The following is a 17215-nucleotide window of genomic DNA, read 5'->3' on the forward strand; positions in this document are numbered from 1 at the left end:
GACGGAATGCTGAACATTGTCAAACACTCACCCCCAGTCATAGATCTGGGTTTAATCCATCGTTCTTTTGCTCACCATGCCACCCCAGTTTGGACCCAGCCATATGCAAATCAGTCTTGACCCTGTTCCTCATGGTAACAGTCCAGACCGAACTGCCAAGCCAGGTCCTCACTGGACCAGAAACAAGCATCCTGGGACCGGTTTCAGGGTTTCACCCCTCATCAGCCAGGCTAGCTTGAATCCAGTGGCATGGGAAGCACGGGACCCACGTCTGGGCATACCCTTCCCACTTAGGGCAACAAAGCAAAAACAACAAGTGATGGACGGAATGCTGAACATTGTCAAACACTCACCCCCAGTCATAGATCTGGGTTTAATACATCGTTCTTTTGCTCACCATGCCACCCCAGTTTGGACCCAGACATATGCAAATCAGTCTTGACCCTGTTCCTCATGGGAACAGTCCAGACCGAACTGCCAAGCCAGGTCCTCACTGGACCGGAAACAAGCATCCTGGGACCGGTTTCAGGGTTTCACCCCTCATCAGCCAGGCTAGCTTCAATCCAGTGGCATGGGAAGCACTGGACCCACATCTGGGCATACCCTTCCCACTTAGGGCGACAAAGCAAAAACAACAAGTGATGGACGGAATGCTGAACATTGTCAAACACTCACCCCCAGTCATAGATCTGGGTTTAATCCATTGTTCTTTTGCTCACCATGCCACCCCAGTTTGGACCCAGCCATATGCAAATCAGTCTTGACCCTGTTCCTCATGGGAACAGTCCAGACCGAACTGCCAAGCCAGGTCCTCACTGGACCGGAAACAAGCATCCTGGGACCGGTTTCAGGGTTTCACCCCTCATCAGCCAGGCTAGCTTGAATCCATATGCATATGTCTGGGTCCAAACTGGGGTGGCATGGTGAGCAAAGAAACGATGGATTAAACCCAGATCTGTGACTGGGGGTGAGTGTTTGACAATGTTCAGCATTCCGTCCATCACTTGTTGTTTTTGCTTTGTCGCCCTAAGTGGGAAGGGTATACCCAGACGTGGGTCCTGTGCTTCCCATGCCACTGGATTCAAGCTAGCCTGGCTGAAGAGGGGTGAAACCCCGAAACCGGTCCCAGGATGCTTGTTTCCGGTCCAGTGAGGACCTGGCTTGGCAGTTCGGGCTGGACTGTTCCCATGAGGAACAGGGTCAAAACTGATTTGCATATGGCTGGGTCCAAACTGGGGTGGCATGGTGAGCAAAAAAACGATGGATTAAACCCAGATCTGTGACTGGGGGTGAGTGTCTGACAATGTTCAGCATTCCGTCCATCATTTGTTGTTTTAACACATGCTTGATGACCTAACTCCATTGAAGACAACAAGGTTGAAAACTAAAACCTTTGATAAGTGGTACTCTGGCAAACTGAACAATGAGAGAAACTCTCTTTGAACATTAGAGACATTCTGGTGATATTTGCCCTTGGTTCAGAATTTGTAAAACCTAATACAAACATAAGATTTTACAGAAATCATATTTTTATACCAAGGACTCTCACTTTAAAAACCAAATTGGCACAGCAAAGAATTGCCGGAAAAGGCTGTTTAAAGCCATTAACCATATTAGTAACCATTATCCTTTAACTACGTATTCCTTATTGTGAATGTAAAGAATTTGGGTAGTTATTTGTAAAGAAGGTCAAATCTATCGAGCACCATCTGCCTTCAATTACCATTTCACTGCTTAGCCATCATGTGTGCTAAATATAAAAATGGTGAACATTCAAGGAAATTATCCAGGATGATTTGATCAAAACAATTACCAGTGTGAAACTTTTAAATCATTTCACTGACCCAGTTGCAACAATCATAGCCAAAGAACTGAAACCACATGTTGAACCTTGTTGGACCAATAATTGAACCTGTCCTTTTCACAGGGCACATTTCCTGACTGCGTTAAAGATGGCCTGGTATCCCTGTTTCCGAAAGTTCTCTTTGCATGTGATAAAAAGCTGAAACAATTTCAGCCATAACTGGAACTTTCTTTCTTAGAAAAGGTAATTAAAAGCTACACAGCATTCCAATTGAGTCAACACCTTTCTGACAATAGCCTCTTGGATGAATTCTTATCGGGTTGAAATAGGTTTGTAGTACTGAGAGTTCATTCCTACAGGTGGTAGACAATACTTGACCAATCACGGATTCTGATGTGTTCAAATGATTATTCTTAACATTTCACATACAATTGACAGGGTCAACTACTCTCTGCTCATAAGTACCACTCTCAAGAAATGCTTGGACACCAATGTCACTGTCCTTAATTGGTTTTCTTCATAACTATCTCATCACAGTTTCAATTGTTGAACTCATTCTCTAGTTCTCTCCATCCCCTAGAAGTTCCGCCAAGATCCATACTAGCTCCTACCTCACTTACTCCTTTTTACGTAGTCCCGCTTGGAGGCATTATTAACAATTTGGGCAATGTTGATAATCAAAACACAGATAATACATAGCTTTATCTTATCGTTTTTCGCTTGTAGACGTTTTACTTCTAGCTAAGATACTTAAAACTATAGAAGACTGGCAATACCTCTATAACTTTAGACTTCAACCTGCAAAGACTGAATCTCAATTAATCTCTCTTACTTATTCAAACATGCTAGTAAAAGCTTGACCAGACTATGACAAACATTCTAGACTGCAACCCTGCAATTAGATATTTAGATAAATCAGTAAGCATCACACTTGACAAAAGGCGTAACTTACAATCTCACCATAAATGGCTTGGCTAAGAGTCCTCAGTTTCAATTGAGACTTCAGTGTGGAATAAGACACCTCACCCCTGAGAGAGATTACAAACGATCAGTAGAGTCATTACTTCTCTCCAGACTGGTCTATGGCCCTTGCTTTTGACACAGATATCGAAAGTTCACTGCTCACCTTAAAAGGCTGCCCTTCATGTAGTGGCATGTCTTTTCAATGTGAATCAATCAATCAATCACGCAATTTATAAAGCACGATACTCACCCGTCAGGGTCTCATGGCGCTGGGGGGGGGAGAGAACTACTGGTCGAATAGCCATGTCTTGAGGCATTTCCTGAAAGTAGGTAGGTCCTGGGTCTGGCGTAGTTGGAGTGGTAGGGAGTTCCAGGTCTTGTTGGCGAGGTGAGAGAAAGATTTTCCTCCGGCGGTTGTGCGGCGGATGCGGGGGACGTAGGCGAGGGCGAGGCTGGCGGAGCGGAGCTGGCAGACGGGAGTGTGGAAGGTGAGTCTGTCATTGAGGTAGGCCGGGCCTGTGTTGTGGAGTGCTTTGTGTGCGTGGGTGAGTAGTTTGAAGGTAATCCGCTTCGAAATGGGTGGGCAGTGTAGGTCTCTGAGGTGGGCAGAGATGTGGTCGCGGCGTGGGACGTCGAGGATGAGTCGGGCGGAGGCGTTTTGGGTGGTAGGCCACCAGGAATCGTTCCAAGCGGAGGGGTTGCTGCCGAAGATGAGGATCTCAGTTTTTTATCTGGGTTTAACTTGAGGTGGCTTGATTCCATCCAGTTGGCGATGGCGTGGAGTCCATTGTGGAGGTTGTTTCTTGCTGTTGTAGGGTCTTTCATGAGGGAGATGATCAGCTGGGTGTTCATGATGGCGTGGAGATGGGGGGCGATGATGTCGCTGGCTTTGTTGAAGATCTGGTGTGGGCAGGTGTCCAAGGGGGAGCCAGAGTGGATTGAGGCCATGGTGTTGACGGTGTCTTTATTGTTGACGTGGGTCCAGGCGCATAGAGGGTTATCGTTGTTTGGTGCATTGTGTTCGTGGTTGTCTGTGGTTGGCTGGTGGGTCTGGGGTTTGAAGCTGTAGTGGATGTCTTCGATCTTTCAACGGAAGTAAGTGGCGAGGGAGTTGCAGAGCTCCTGTGATGGTGGGGGTTCGTTGGAGCAGGGCTTTAGGTTGGAGAGTTCTTTGATGATGCCGAAGAGCTCTCTGTTGTTGTTAGCGTTGGTGTCTATGTGGCTTTTGTAGTAGGTTCTTTTGGTGGTGCCGATCAGCTGGTGATGTGTGCGGATGGCAGTTTTGAGTGGCTAAAAAAACAAGTTTTCCTCACATTTCGGTGACAGAAAGTTCTGGAATCTGAGAGGAGCCACAAATTTCCTTCCACCCGGCATTCCCCTAAGTCTCCCGATAAAAATGATACCTCACTTGTGTGGGTAGGCCTAGCGCCCGCGACAGGAAATGCCCCAAAACAGAACGTGGACACATCAAATTTTTTCAGAGAAAACAGTGCCTACCTGTGGATTTTGGCCTCCAGTTGGTTTTCATTCTATACTGGGTATACAGCAATTCATTTGCTGAAATATGAAGAGTGAAAAAGAGGTATCAAGAAAACCTTTGCATTTCCAAAATGGGATCAAGATAAGGTTTTGAGGAGCAGTGGTTATTTGCACATCGCTGAATTCCGAGGTGCCCATACTAGCATGTGAATTGCAGGGCATTTCTCAAATAGACGTCTTTTTTACCCACTCTCTTATATTTGGAAGGAAAAAATGTAGAGAAAGATAAGGGGCAATAACACTTGTTTTGCTATTCTGTGTTCCCCCAAGTCTGCCGATAAAAATGATACCTCACTTGTGTGGGTAGGCCTATTGCCCGCGACAGGAAATGCCCCAAAACACAACATGGACACATCCTATTTTTTTTATAGAAAACACAGCTGTTTTTTCCAAAGTGCCTACCTGTAGATTTTGGCCTCTAGCTCAGCCGGCACATAGGGAAACCTACCAAACCTGTGCATTTCTGAAAACTAGAGACCTAGGGCAATCCAAGGAGGGGTGACTCGCGGGGCTCGGACCAGGTTCTGTTACCCAGAATCCTTTGCAAACCTCAAAAAGTGGCTAAAAAAACAAGTTTTCCTCACATTTCGGTGACAGAAAGTTCTGGAATCTGAGAGGAGCCACAAATTTCCTTCCACCCGGCGTTCCCCCAAGTCTCCCGATAAAAATGATACCTCACTTGTGTGGGTAGGCCTAGCGCCCGCGACAGGAAACGCCCCAAAGCGCAACGTGGACACATCAAAATTTTTGGAAGAAAACAGAGGTGTTTTTTAAAAAGTGCCTACCTGTAGATTTTGGCCTCTAGCTCAGCCGGCACCTAGGGAAACCTACCAAACCTGTGCATTTCTGAAAACTAGAAACCTAGGGCAATCCAAGGAGGGGTGACTCGCGGGGCTCGGACCAGGTTCTGTTACCCAGAATCCTTTGCAAACCTCAAAAAGTGGCTAAAAAAACAAGTTTTCCTCACATTTCGGTGACAGAAAGTTCTGGAATCTGAGAGGAGCCACAAATTTCCTTCCACCCGGCGTTCCCCCAAGTCTCCCGATAAAAATGATACCTCACTTGTGTGGGTAGGCCTAGCGCCCGCGACAGGAAACGCCCCAAAGCGCAACGTGGACACATCAAAATTTTTGGAAGAAAACAGAGGTGTTTTTTGAGAAGTGCCTACCTGTAGATTTTGGCCTCTAGCTCAGCCGGCACCTAGGGAAACCTACCAAACCTGTGCATTTCTGAAAACTAGAGACCTAGGGCAATCCAAGGAGGGGTGACTCGCGGGGCTCGGATCAGGTTCTGTTACCCAGAATCCTTTGCAAACCTCAAAAAGTGGCTAAAAAAACAAGTTTTCCTCACATTTCGGTGACAGAAAGTTCTGGAATCTGAGAGGAGCCACAAATTTTCTTCCACCCAGCGTTCCCCCAAGTCTCCCGATAAAAATGATACCTCACTTGTGTGGGTAGGCCTAGCGCCCGCGACAGGAAACGCCCCAAAGCGCAACGTGGACACATCCAAATTTTTGGAAGAAAACAGAGGTGTTTTTTGAGAAGTGCCTACCTGTAGATTTTGGCCTCTAGCTCAGCCGGCACCTAGGGAAACCTACCAAACCTGTGCATTTCTGAAAACTAGAAACCTAGGGCAATCCAAGGAAGGGTGACTCGCGGGGCTCGGACCAGGTTCTGTTACCCAGAATCCTTTGCAAACCTCAAAAAGTGGCTAAAAAAACAAGTTTTCCTCACATTTCGGTGACAGAAAGTTCTGGAATCTGAGAGGAGCCACAAATTTCCTTCCACCCGGCGTTCCCCTACGTCTCCCGATAAAAATGATACCTCACTTGTGTGGGTAGGCCTAGCGCCCGCGACAGGAAACGCCCCAAAGCGCAACGTGGACACATCAAAATTTTTGGAAGAAAACAGAGGTGTTTTTTGAGAAGTGCCTACCTGTAGATTTTGGCCTCTAGCTCAGCCGGCACCTAGGGAAACCTACCAAACCTGTGCATTTCTGAAAACTAGAAACCTAGGGCAATCCAAGGAGGGGTGACTCGCGGGGCTCGGACCAGGTTCTGTTACCCAGAATCCTTTGCAAACCTCAAAAAGTGGCTAAAAAAACAAGTTTTCCTCACATTTCGGTGACAGAAAGTTCTGGAATCTGAGAGGAGCCACAAATTTCCTTCCACCCGGCGTTCCCCCAAGTCTCCCGATAAAAATGATACCTCACTTGTGTGGGTAGGCCTAGCGCCCGCGACAGGAAACGCCCCAAAGCGCAACGTGGACACATCAAAATTTTTGGAAGAAAACAGAGGTGTTTTTTGAGAAGTGCCTACCTGTAGATTTTGGCCTCTAGCTCAGCCGGCACCTAGGGAAACCTACCAAACCTGTGCATTTCTGAAAACTAGAGACCTAGGGCAATCCAAGGAGGGGTGACTCGCGGGGCTCGGATCAGGTTCTGTTACCCAGAATCCTTTGCAAACCTCAAAAAGTGGCTAAAAAAACAAGTTTTCCTCACATTTCGGTGACAGAAAGTTCTGGAATCTGAGAGGAGCCACAAATTTTCTTCCACCCAGCGTTCCCCCAAGTCTCCCGATAAAAATGATACCTCACTTGTGTGGGTAGGCCTAGCGCCCGCGACAGGAAACGCCCCAAAGCGCAACGTGGACACATCCAAATTTTTGGAAGAAAACAGAGGTGTTTTTTGAGAAGTGCCTACCTGTAGATTTTGGCCTCTAGCTCAGCCGGCACCTAGGGAAACCTACCAAACCTGTGCATTTCTGAAAACTAGAAACCTAGGGCAATCCAAGGAAGGGTGACTCGCGGGGCTCGGACCAGGTTCTGTTACCCAGAATCCTTTGCAAACCTCAAAAAGTGGCTAAAAAAACAAGTTTTCCTCACATTTCGGTGACAGAAAGTTCTGGAATCTGAGAGGAGCCACAAATTTCCTTCCACCCGGCGTTCCCCTACGTCTCCCGATAAAAATGATACCTCACTTGTGTGGGTAGGCCTAGCGCCCGCGACAGGAAACGCCCCAAAGCGCAACGTGGACACATCAAAATTTTTGGAAGAAAACAGAGGTGTTTTTTGAGAAGTGCCTACCTGTAGATTTTGGCCTCTAGCTCAGCCGGCACCTAGGGAAACCTACCAAACCTGTGCATTTCTGAAAACTAGAGACCTAGGGCAATCCAAGGAGGGGTGACTCGCGGGGCTCGGACCAGGTTCTGTTACCCAGAATCCTTTGCAAACCTCAAAAAGTGGCCAAAAAAACAAGTTTTCCTCACATTTCGGTGACAGAAAGTTCTGGAATCTGAGAGGAGCCACAAATTTCCTTCCACCCGGCGTTCCCCTACGTCTCCCGATAAAAATGATACCTCACTTGTGTGGGTAGGCCTAGCGCCCGCGACAGGAAATGCTCCAAAACAGAACGTGGACACATCAAATTTTTTCAGAGAAAACAGTGCCTACCTGTGGATTTTGGCCTCTAGCTCAGCCGGCACCTGGGGAAACCTAGCAAACCAGCACATTTTTGAAAACTAGAAACCCAGGGGAATCCAAGATGAGGTGACTTGTGGGGCTCGGACCAGGTTCTGTTACCCAGAATCCTTTGCAAACCTCAAAATGTGGCTAAAATACCACGTTTTCCACACATTTCGGTGACAGAAAGTTCTGGAATCTGAGGGGAGCCACAAATTTCCTTCCACCCAGCGTTCCCCCAAGTCTCCCGATAAATATGATACCTCACTTGTGTGGTTAGGCCTGGTGCCTGCGACAGGAATAGATCACACAACGGTCAATGTTGGTCCTTACGTGAGGCAGCTGTTGACCCTGGGGTGATCCATTCCTGACACAGGCACTAGGTGTAGGCACTCAAGTGGGGTAGTGTTTTTATCAGGACTGGTGAGGAGTCCCTGGGTGGTAGGAATGTTGTGGATCCCAGCATATTCCTGTAGTTTGTGTGACAGAAATGCGAGAAAAATAGAGGTTTTTTTCAACATTTCAGCTTTGCAGGGTATTCTGGGTAAGAAAACTTTGGGGAATCCACACAAGTCACACCTCTGTGGACTCCCCCGAATGTCTAGTTTCCAGAAATGTTTGGGTTTAGTGTGTTTCTCTATATGGCCGCCGAATCCAGGACCAAAAACACAGGTGCCTGCCTTACAAAACCAGTTTGTTTTGCCATAGACAATTTTGATGTCTCCACAATATGATTTGGGTGGTGGAATTTGGGGCTGAACTAAATTGGTGAGCTCCCAAGAGAGCACTCTCTCTCTGCTTGCCGCCGCATTCACCTGCTCTCTGGGTTGGCCTAACCCACTATTACCCAGTTGCACGAACAGCTTGCGAAGGGACAGCAGGACTGTCCTCATCACCTCCCTCATAATGTACTGGAAGAGGAGTTTTCGAATGGGACTCCTCTGACTGAAAAATCACTCCCAGAGTCTGCGCCATTGTCCTATCCCTCAGATGCTGTCTCAGTATCTGATGTCTCAGTCTCTGATCCTATGTCAGAGCGGTCCTCTATAACCCAAGTGCAGGCAGCAGTCATCCATCAAGATGCCATCTCTGCTATTGGCTAAACTGTTGCTCTAAAACACTAGCCTACGTAGACAGTCACAAAATCGATGGTGTGTGTGAGATACGTGCAACAGTAGAGGCCACCTTACCTGCGCTTCTTCCCTCAATCAGCACGTACTTTCAAGACACTCAAAAAACACCTTGTCACATACCATTCGTCACAGTCTTTAGCACCTCCTGCGCCCAGTCCAACAATCATTATTGGTGCTCCCACTCCCTCCTCCTCGGATTCCCTCATTACCACCCAGCAAAAGTGCCCTTCATCTCTCCATAGACTTTACTAATGTACTCAGCTATTTACATAAAATACAGATGTGCTCTTTGCAGTAGGCATATAAACCTTCTGCGCTTCTTTATGGCACTAAAACTGCCACTAGACAAGTCGGACCCTTTTCCCCCCAGGGAAACCACACACATATTGACAAAAGTGATGTATATATGACAGCCAACCACCTGAAACTCAACTCAAGCAAAACTGAAATAATCCTCTTTGGCCCTCACCAAAAAAACCTGGGACCCCCCATGGTGGCCCACCACGCTAGGCCCTGCACCCACCCCCGCCAACTACGCACGCAACCTCAGCATCATCCTAGACTCCTCCCTCTCTATGACCCAACAAATCAACGCTCTTACCTCCTCATGCTTCAACAAACTCCGTATACTGAAAAACATTCAAATGGATCCCCACAGAGACCAGAAAAACTGTCACTCACGCCCTCATCAGCAGCAGGCTTGATTACAGAAACGCCCTCTACGCCGGCACCACTCTAAAACTCAAGTGCAAACTACACGCATCCAGAACTCAGCAGCACGACTCATCCTCGACCTCCACCGACACGAACACATCTCTCCCCACCTCAAATCCCTCCACTGGCTCCCCATTGACAAAAGGATCACCTTCAAGATCCTCATCCTCACACACAAATCACTCCACAACACAGGCCCTGCCTACCTCCACGAGAGTCACCTTCCACACCCCCACACGAAACGTCCGTTCAGCTGACCTCTCTCTTGCCTCTGACCCCCGCATCAAACACACCACCACCGGGGGCAGATCCTTCTCCTACATTGCACCCAAAACATGGAACGCACTCACAACCCACATTCGCAAGACCCAAAACCTACTTCTTTTCAGGAAGGGCCTCAAAACCTGGCTTTTTGAACAGTGAATCTCCTAGCCCCTTTCCCTCCCCACCGTCCCCCCCCACAGGTGAGTAGCGCGCTTTATAAATCTCTTTGATACAGATCTACCTATATATATATATATATATAAATATATATCTACATAGATATATCTATAGATATATCCATGTACCTAGATATATCTATCTACATAGATATATATATATAGATATATACATATATATTTTTTTAGTTGTTGTATGGTTTCCTTGGGGGCCAAAATGGCCCCCAGGGAAACCCTACAACATCTAAAAAAAAAATTGCCCCCACAGGCGACCCCCTGTCATTTCATATTTTTTTTTTGTGTTTTTTTTTTTGAAAAAAAATAAAATCCCCTGGGGGGGGGGCGCGATCGCGCCCCCCCCCCCCCCCCCCCAGGGGGCACCTACCTTTTTTTTTTTTTAAGAAAATTATGGCGGGGGTGGCCCGTTTTCCGGGGGGGGCCGCCCCCCAAAAGTGAAATCCCTGGTGTCTAGTGGGGTTTCCTGGCCCCCGATCGCAGCTGTGCTGCGATCGGGGGCCAGGAAACCGTTTCAGAAGGCCTCATAAGAAAGGGGAGACTCTCCCCTTTCTTACGAGGCCTTTTCAAAATGTTTCCTGACCCCCCCCGATCGCAGCTGTGCTGCGATCGGGGGAGCCAGGAAACCTGAAAGTGTTTCCTGGCCCCCGATCGCAGCACAGCTGCGACCGGGGGCCAGGAAACACTTTCAGGAAGGCCTCGTAAGAAAGGGCAGCTGTGCTGCGATCGGGGGCCAGGAAACACTTTCAGGAAGACCTCGTAAGAAAGGGGAGACTCTCCCCTTTCTTACGAGGCCTTCCCGAACGTGAAAAAGGCCGTTTTCCCCATGAAAGCAGGAAGCGGCCGCAAGGCTGCTTCCTGCTTTCATGGGGAAAACACCTTTGCAACGTCAGCGTGCCTCGCGGCGCGCTGACGTCACAAAGGGGCGGGTGGGGGGCGGGGGGTCGTGACCCGCACCAGGGAGGGTGTGTGGGCGTCGGCCAGTGGCCGACGCCCGCACTTAAGAGGTTAACATTGTTCCTTTATCCTTGATTGTCAACAATGTAAAGGATAATTCTGGGAATGCATCAAAATCCATGGGTGTTGCGTGGGAACGCCCACTTTAAAACCCATGAAACCCCTCTATGACGCATAGTAAGGTAACACAGCAACTTGCACTGCGTTGCCTTACTCCATATCTACAAGGCCATGTAAAGCCAAAGAAAGTGGTTTTGCGGGGCCTTGTAGATATGGCCCTGCAACCTGCACTGCCATGCTTCACAAAAAGGGATGGTCCGGGGCGCAGGTCGCTAGTAAATATGACCCATAGTTTGTAGTGTAAAGTGACTGAGGGTAAGTTCAATAAGGATCTTACTCCCCTCAAATAAATGTTATTCAGTTCATTCAGCGTTTTTATTTTGAGAGCTGGAGTGGCATATTATAGTCAGTGGATGAGCTTTGAGTTGATTCCAATGAATGAGTTTCAGTTGCACAATCTCCATAGATATTTAAGAGTCTCTTAATAGATTTAGTGATAATACATCAGTTTGCTTTCTTCGCTGAAATATGATCGGTCCATGACAGTTTATTATTGATAGTTAATAGCAAATACAATAAGCAACAAAAATGGACAAAAGAGGGATACATTCAATCGTTCCTATTCAACAGTGACACCAACAGTTGTCACTGGATACACATTTACACCTTAAACACGATTATACATATATTTTTTCAAAATTGTGCTGCAACACCGTCACCAGATGTTGTGACATACAACATATGTAAACCAAGAAGGAGAAACCAAAAAATTAAAAACAATTTCCTAATATCAAAGATTCCTTGTAACATTCCTTGTTGCTTCTAAAGTCGAAAATAAGGTGGTTATGAGCAGTCGTATGGTAGCGGAATCCACCTAAGGTGGTCCATCGTATTGCAGGTTAGTAACAAGTGATCATATTCATTTATTTGATATATTTGTTTTCCATCCTTTTCCCAATACAGCCATTTAGACATTTTACTGAACTACATCACCTTTGTTTACCTAGGTTCACTGTCAGATAATTTGCACAGTTATATTCATGAAATTGTAAGAGATGGGATTGCAGGCCTGATGCATTTAATAAAAAGATGATTAAATCATCAACATAGGCTATGTGAGTAATGGGTTTACTGCCTAGTTCTGTCAGAAGCCTACTACAGTGTCTAAATGTAAAGGAAGATCTGAAATGTAAAGGTCAAAGAGAAGGGGCACCAACATACATCCCTGCTTTAAGCCGATCATTGCAGTCCTTTTTGGTGAGATAGAGCTATTGTTAATCAATTTTATTTTCAGCTAGGATTCAATGTGTAAAGCGTTCATAAAATGTAACCAAATATGTTCGATTTCCTTTTTTAATAACTTGTCTAACAGCCCCAAGTGACTTTTGTCGAAAGCTGAACTGCAGTCAGTGTAACAGGCATACATAGAAATATTTTTCTTTGTTGTTTAGTTGAATAGTAATTTGAACGCAATGATAATGTAGTCGAGCAAACGATTCCAGATTGACTGAATTGGAGTATGTTGCATACTGATGGCCACACGTATAGGTTATCCAACAAGAATTTCCCAAATAACATGACTTCAATGTCGAGAAGGGCTAATAAAATATATTTTTTAGATTGTGTTTGCCTTTTTTATGAATCAGAAGGATTATTGACCCTTCCATAAAGCAGGAATGTGTCTGGTCGCTAGCACTCCTGTAAATAGTTGGTAAAGCAATAGACTCCATAGGGTGGGAACAGATTTTTATACACCCATGAGTATGCCGTTTTGGCCTGCCACATTTAACGATCTATTTTCTTTTATCAATGTCATGGTTACTTTTGGTCAAATAGCTAAAGTAGGGTTTGAATAAATTGATATGAAAGGTTAAGGGATACACCTTTTTGAGTAAATAACATTAAAGTGCGCATTTCATCTGGTATGGACTAATCATTTGATAATATGTGTCTCCATTCCCAGACAAATTAGAGTCCAGAATGATTATGCGTTATTTAAGTTAATGGCCTAATCAGTTGAGTCCAAGCTACTTCTTGATGTCTTGTTTCTTTTTTTTTTATTTAGAGACTGTAGTGGACTTTTCATATTTGATAAGAAGGTCATTCCAATGTTGTCTTTTTGCGGAAATGACTAAACGATCAGTAACATAACACTGAGGAACAGGACTGCTGATGAATTTAGTGTAAATGAATGTAAACATCGAGTTTAGGAGTGTTTCCCAATAGTCAAGTTAGTCAGGGATTAATTGATCGTGTTAATTCAATTTCATAAGTCTTGATGCTATGAACTGTTAGTTAATTAGAAAAGAAAGCTTGGAGTAAAGATCCGGGTTTCATTTGACTAGGCCGTGATATATTGAGGTTAGACAGCCTCCATCGGATAGTTTGGTTAACTGATAGTGGTCATAATTAAAATATGTTGTTTTTGCTGGGGATTATTATCAATTTACTTCCCAGAAATAACCTCAAAATCCTTACAAAGGAATTTGGAGTAATGAAGCACAGTATTATAAATTATGCATTTAGCTTTTGTAGTAGCAAACGTTGGTTTTGATGGTTGATAATTTGGCAAGTGTTAGACCTGACAGCCTTAGGGTGGTCACCCCAAACTTTTTGCCTGTCTCCCTCCACTTTTTGGACACTGTTTTTGCTGGTTTTTAGACTGTGCACTTTACCACTGCTAACCAGTGCTAAGGTGCATAATCTCTCTTCCCTTTAAACATGGTAACATTGGATCGTACCAAATTGGGCTATTTAATTTACTTATAAGTCCCTAGTAGAGTTCACTATATGTGCCCAGGGCCTGTAGATTAAATGCTACTAGTGGGCCTGCAGCACTGATTGTGCCACCCACTTCAGTAGCCCCTTAACCTTGTCTCAGGCCTGTCATTGCAAGGCCTGGGTGTGCAGTTTCACTGCCAATTCGACTTGGCATTTAAAAGTGCTTGCCAAGCCTAAAACTCCCCTTTTTCTACTGATAAGATACCCCTAAGGTATGCCCTAGGTAACCCATAGGGCAGGGTGCTGTGTAGGCAAAAGGCAGGACATGTACCTATGTAGTTTACGTGTCCTGGTAGTGTAAAACTCCTAAATCCGTTTTTACACTGCTGAGACCTGCTCCCTTCATAGGCTAACATTGGGGCTGCCCTAATACATTGTTTGAGTGGTAGCTGCTGATCTGAAAGGAGTAGGAAGGTCATATTTAGTATGGCCAAAATGGTGATATAAAATCCTGCTGACTGGTGAACTTGGATTTAATATTACTATTTTAGAAATGCCACTTTTAGAAAGTGAGCATTTCTCTGCACTTAAATCTTTCTGTGCCTTGCAATCCACGTCTGGCTAGGTTTAGTTGACAGCTCCTTGTGCATTCACTCAGACACACCCCATACACAGGATACTCAGCCTCTTTTGCATACATCTACATTTTGAATAGGTCTTCCTGGGCTGGGAGGGTGGAGGGCCTGGTCTCACACAAAGGACTGCCACACCCCCTACTGGGATCCTGGCAGACAGGATTCAACTGAAAGGGGTGCACTTCTAAGACACTCTTTGAAGTCTCCCCCACTTCAAAGGCACATTTGGGTATATAAACAGGGCCTCTGCCCCTTCCAACTCAGACACTTCCTGGAGAAGAAAACTGGAACCAGAGCCTGCATCCTGCCAAGAAGAACTGCCTGGCTGCCCAAAGGACTCACCTGACTGCTTTCTGTGAAGGACTGCTGTCTTGCTGTTGGCCTGATGCCTTGCTACTCCCTGGCTGTTGTGAAGAAGTGTTCTCTAAGGGCTTGGATAGAGCTTGCCTTCTGTTACCTGAAGTCTCAGGACCAAAAAGACTTCACTCATGCAACAGGACTCCTTGTGCAGCAAAAATTCGATGCACAGCCTGCTAAAAATGATGCACAGCCTGCCCTGCGGTGAGAAATTCACTGCACGCCAAACCGGAACGACGCAGAGCGACTTCGCAAGAAGAAGATCGGCGTGGCGCCTGTGTTGCAACCGGAACTTTGACGCGCGGCCCACCGGATTGACGCACAGCTGGCCTGGGACGATGCAGCCTGACTTCCAGAGTGGAATCGACGCAGTGCCTGCCATGCAGGAGAAAATTCCATGCAACGCCCACCAGATCGATGCATCGCTTTTGACTTCGCTCTGCAAGCCCAGGATTCCACGCACAGACCCCGGGGCGTCTGAAAAGCCTGCAGCCCGAAGAGGATCCACGACCGAGTGCCGGAATTAAACGCGCAGCCGTATCTACGTGGAAACTAAACGACCCATCGCCGTGTGCGGCCCGAGAAATCAAAGCACACCCCTTTGTTTCCACACTTCTCCTCCTCTGCGGCCCTTTGCGGAGAGTTTTCATGCGAACCAGGTACTTTGTGCTTGAAAGAGACTTTGGGGGTCATTCCGATCCCGGCGGGCGGTGGGCACCGCCCGCCGGGCGGAAACCGCCCAAACACCGCCCCGCGGTCAGATGACCGCGGGGGGCATTCCGACTTTCCCGCTGGGCCGGCGGGCGATCTGCAAAAGATTTGCTGAGGTGCGACGGGTGCAGTGGCACCCGTCGCGATTTTCAGTGTCTGCCAAGCAGACACTGAAAATCTTGCTAGGGCCCTGTTAGGGGGCCCACGACACCCGTTCCCGCCAGCCTCTTCCTGGCGGTGTAAACCGCCAGGAAGAGGCTGGCGGGAAGGGGGTCGGAATCCCCATGGCGGCGCTGCTTGCAGCGCCGCCATGGAGGATTCCTTTGGCCAGTTGAAAACCGGCGGAAAACCGGCGGGAAACCACCGGTTTCCCTTTTCTGACCGCGGCTTTACCGCCGCGGTCAGAATTGGCCAGAAAGCACCGCCAGCCTGTTGGCGGTGCTTCCGTGGTCGTTGGCCCTGGCGGTCAATGACCGCCAGGGTCAGAATGACCCCCTTTGTTTGCTTTAAAAAGACTTAAGACACTTTATATCACTTTTCAGTGATATCTCTACATTTACTTATTGCATCTTTGATCGATTTGACCTGCAAATATCCAGATAAGTATTATATATTTTTCTAAACACTGTGTTGTTTATTTTTGTGGTGCTATATTGTGTTATTGTATGAATTATTGCACAAATACTTTACACATTGCCTTCTAAGTTAAGCCTGACTGCTCAGTGCCAACCTACCAGAGGGTGGGCACAGGATAATTTAAATTGTGTGTGACCTACCCTGACCAGAGTGAGGGTCCTTGCTTGGACAGAGGGTAACCTGACACCCAACCAAAGACCCCATTTCTAACAGCAGCCTTCTGTTCAATTTAGAGCAGCCCAAGTAGAAGAATAGCTTAAACAGAAGATTACTTTTTATAACCTTCTTACATAAAAATGGCTATTATTTGAGGAACATCAATTTTCCAGGTTGTATCTGTACTGGTGGGTCCTCTAGTAGTGAATCCTTCAAATATTGAAGTGATGAATTATCATTAAAATCACCAATCATGATCGTCAGACACGTAGGCCCTCATTATGGGTCAGACCACTGCCAATACGGCGGTCCGGCCTCCACATTATGATTGCGGTGAACATGGCACATTTGGACCGTCGGCACTGCCACTTTTAAGCCGGCCGACAGCCTGGCGGTGCCGACAGTCTTAATCTGCCTGCGCCACCCTTGGGATTACGAGTCCCCTCTCTGCCGGCTTTTACATGGCAGTTGTATCGCCATGTAAAAAGCTGGCGGAGACGGGGTGCTGGGGGCCCCATGAAGACCCTGCACTGCCCCTGCACTTGGCACGGGCAGTGCAGGGGTCCCCATGGACAGCCCCATAGTGCATTTCACTGTCTACTTAGCAGACAGTGAAACGCGCGACATGTGTTGTTGCACCCAAAACACCGCAACATTGCTGCTTCCTGCTGGGCCAGTGGGAAACTCATAATAGGGGCTGTGGGAGGGCTGCTGCATAGGCGGTAACCCCACCGCTGGAGTTTGGCTGGCGGCCTTTTCTGCCCACCTAACTCATAAACAGGGCCCTAGCATGTTGTTCCAAGATGGTCTAGAGCTCTTTGAGGATAGGATAAGACTTAGACTTATTTATAATTAGTATTGGTGTAAAGTAAACATTCACTAACAAAAGGCAATCTTGACTCTTGGAGTCAAGAAG

Source organism: Pleurodeles waltl, chromosome 5 (genome assembly GCF_031143425.1).
Source record: "Pleurodeles waltl isolate 20211129_DDA chromosome 5, aPleWal1.hap1.20221129, whole genome shotgun sequence".
Taxonomy (NCBI): Eukaryota; Metazoa; Chordata; class Amphibia; order Caudata; family Salamandridae; genus Pleurodeles; species Pleurodeles waltl.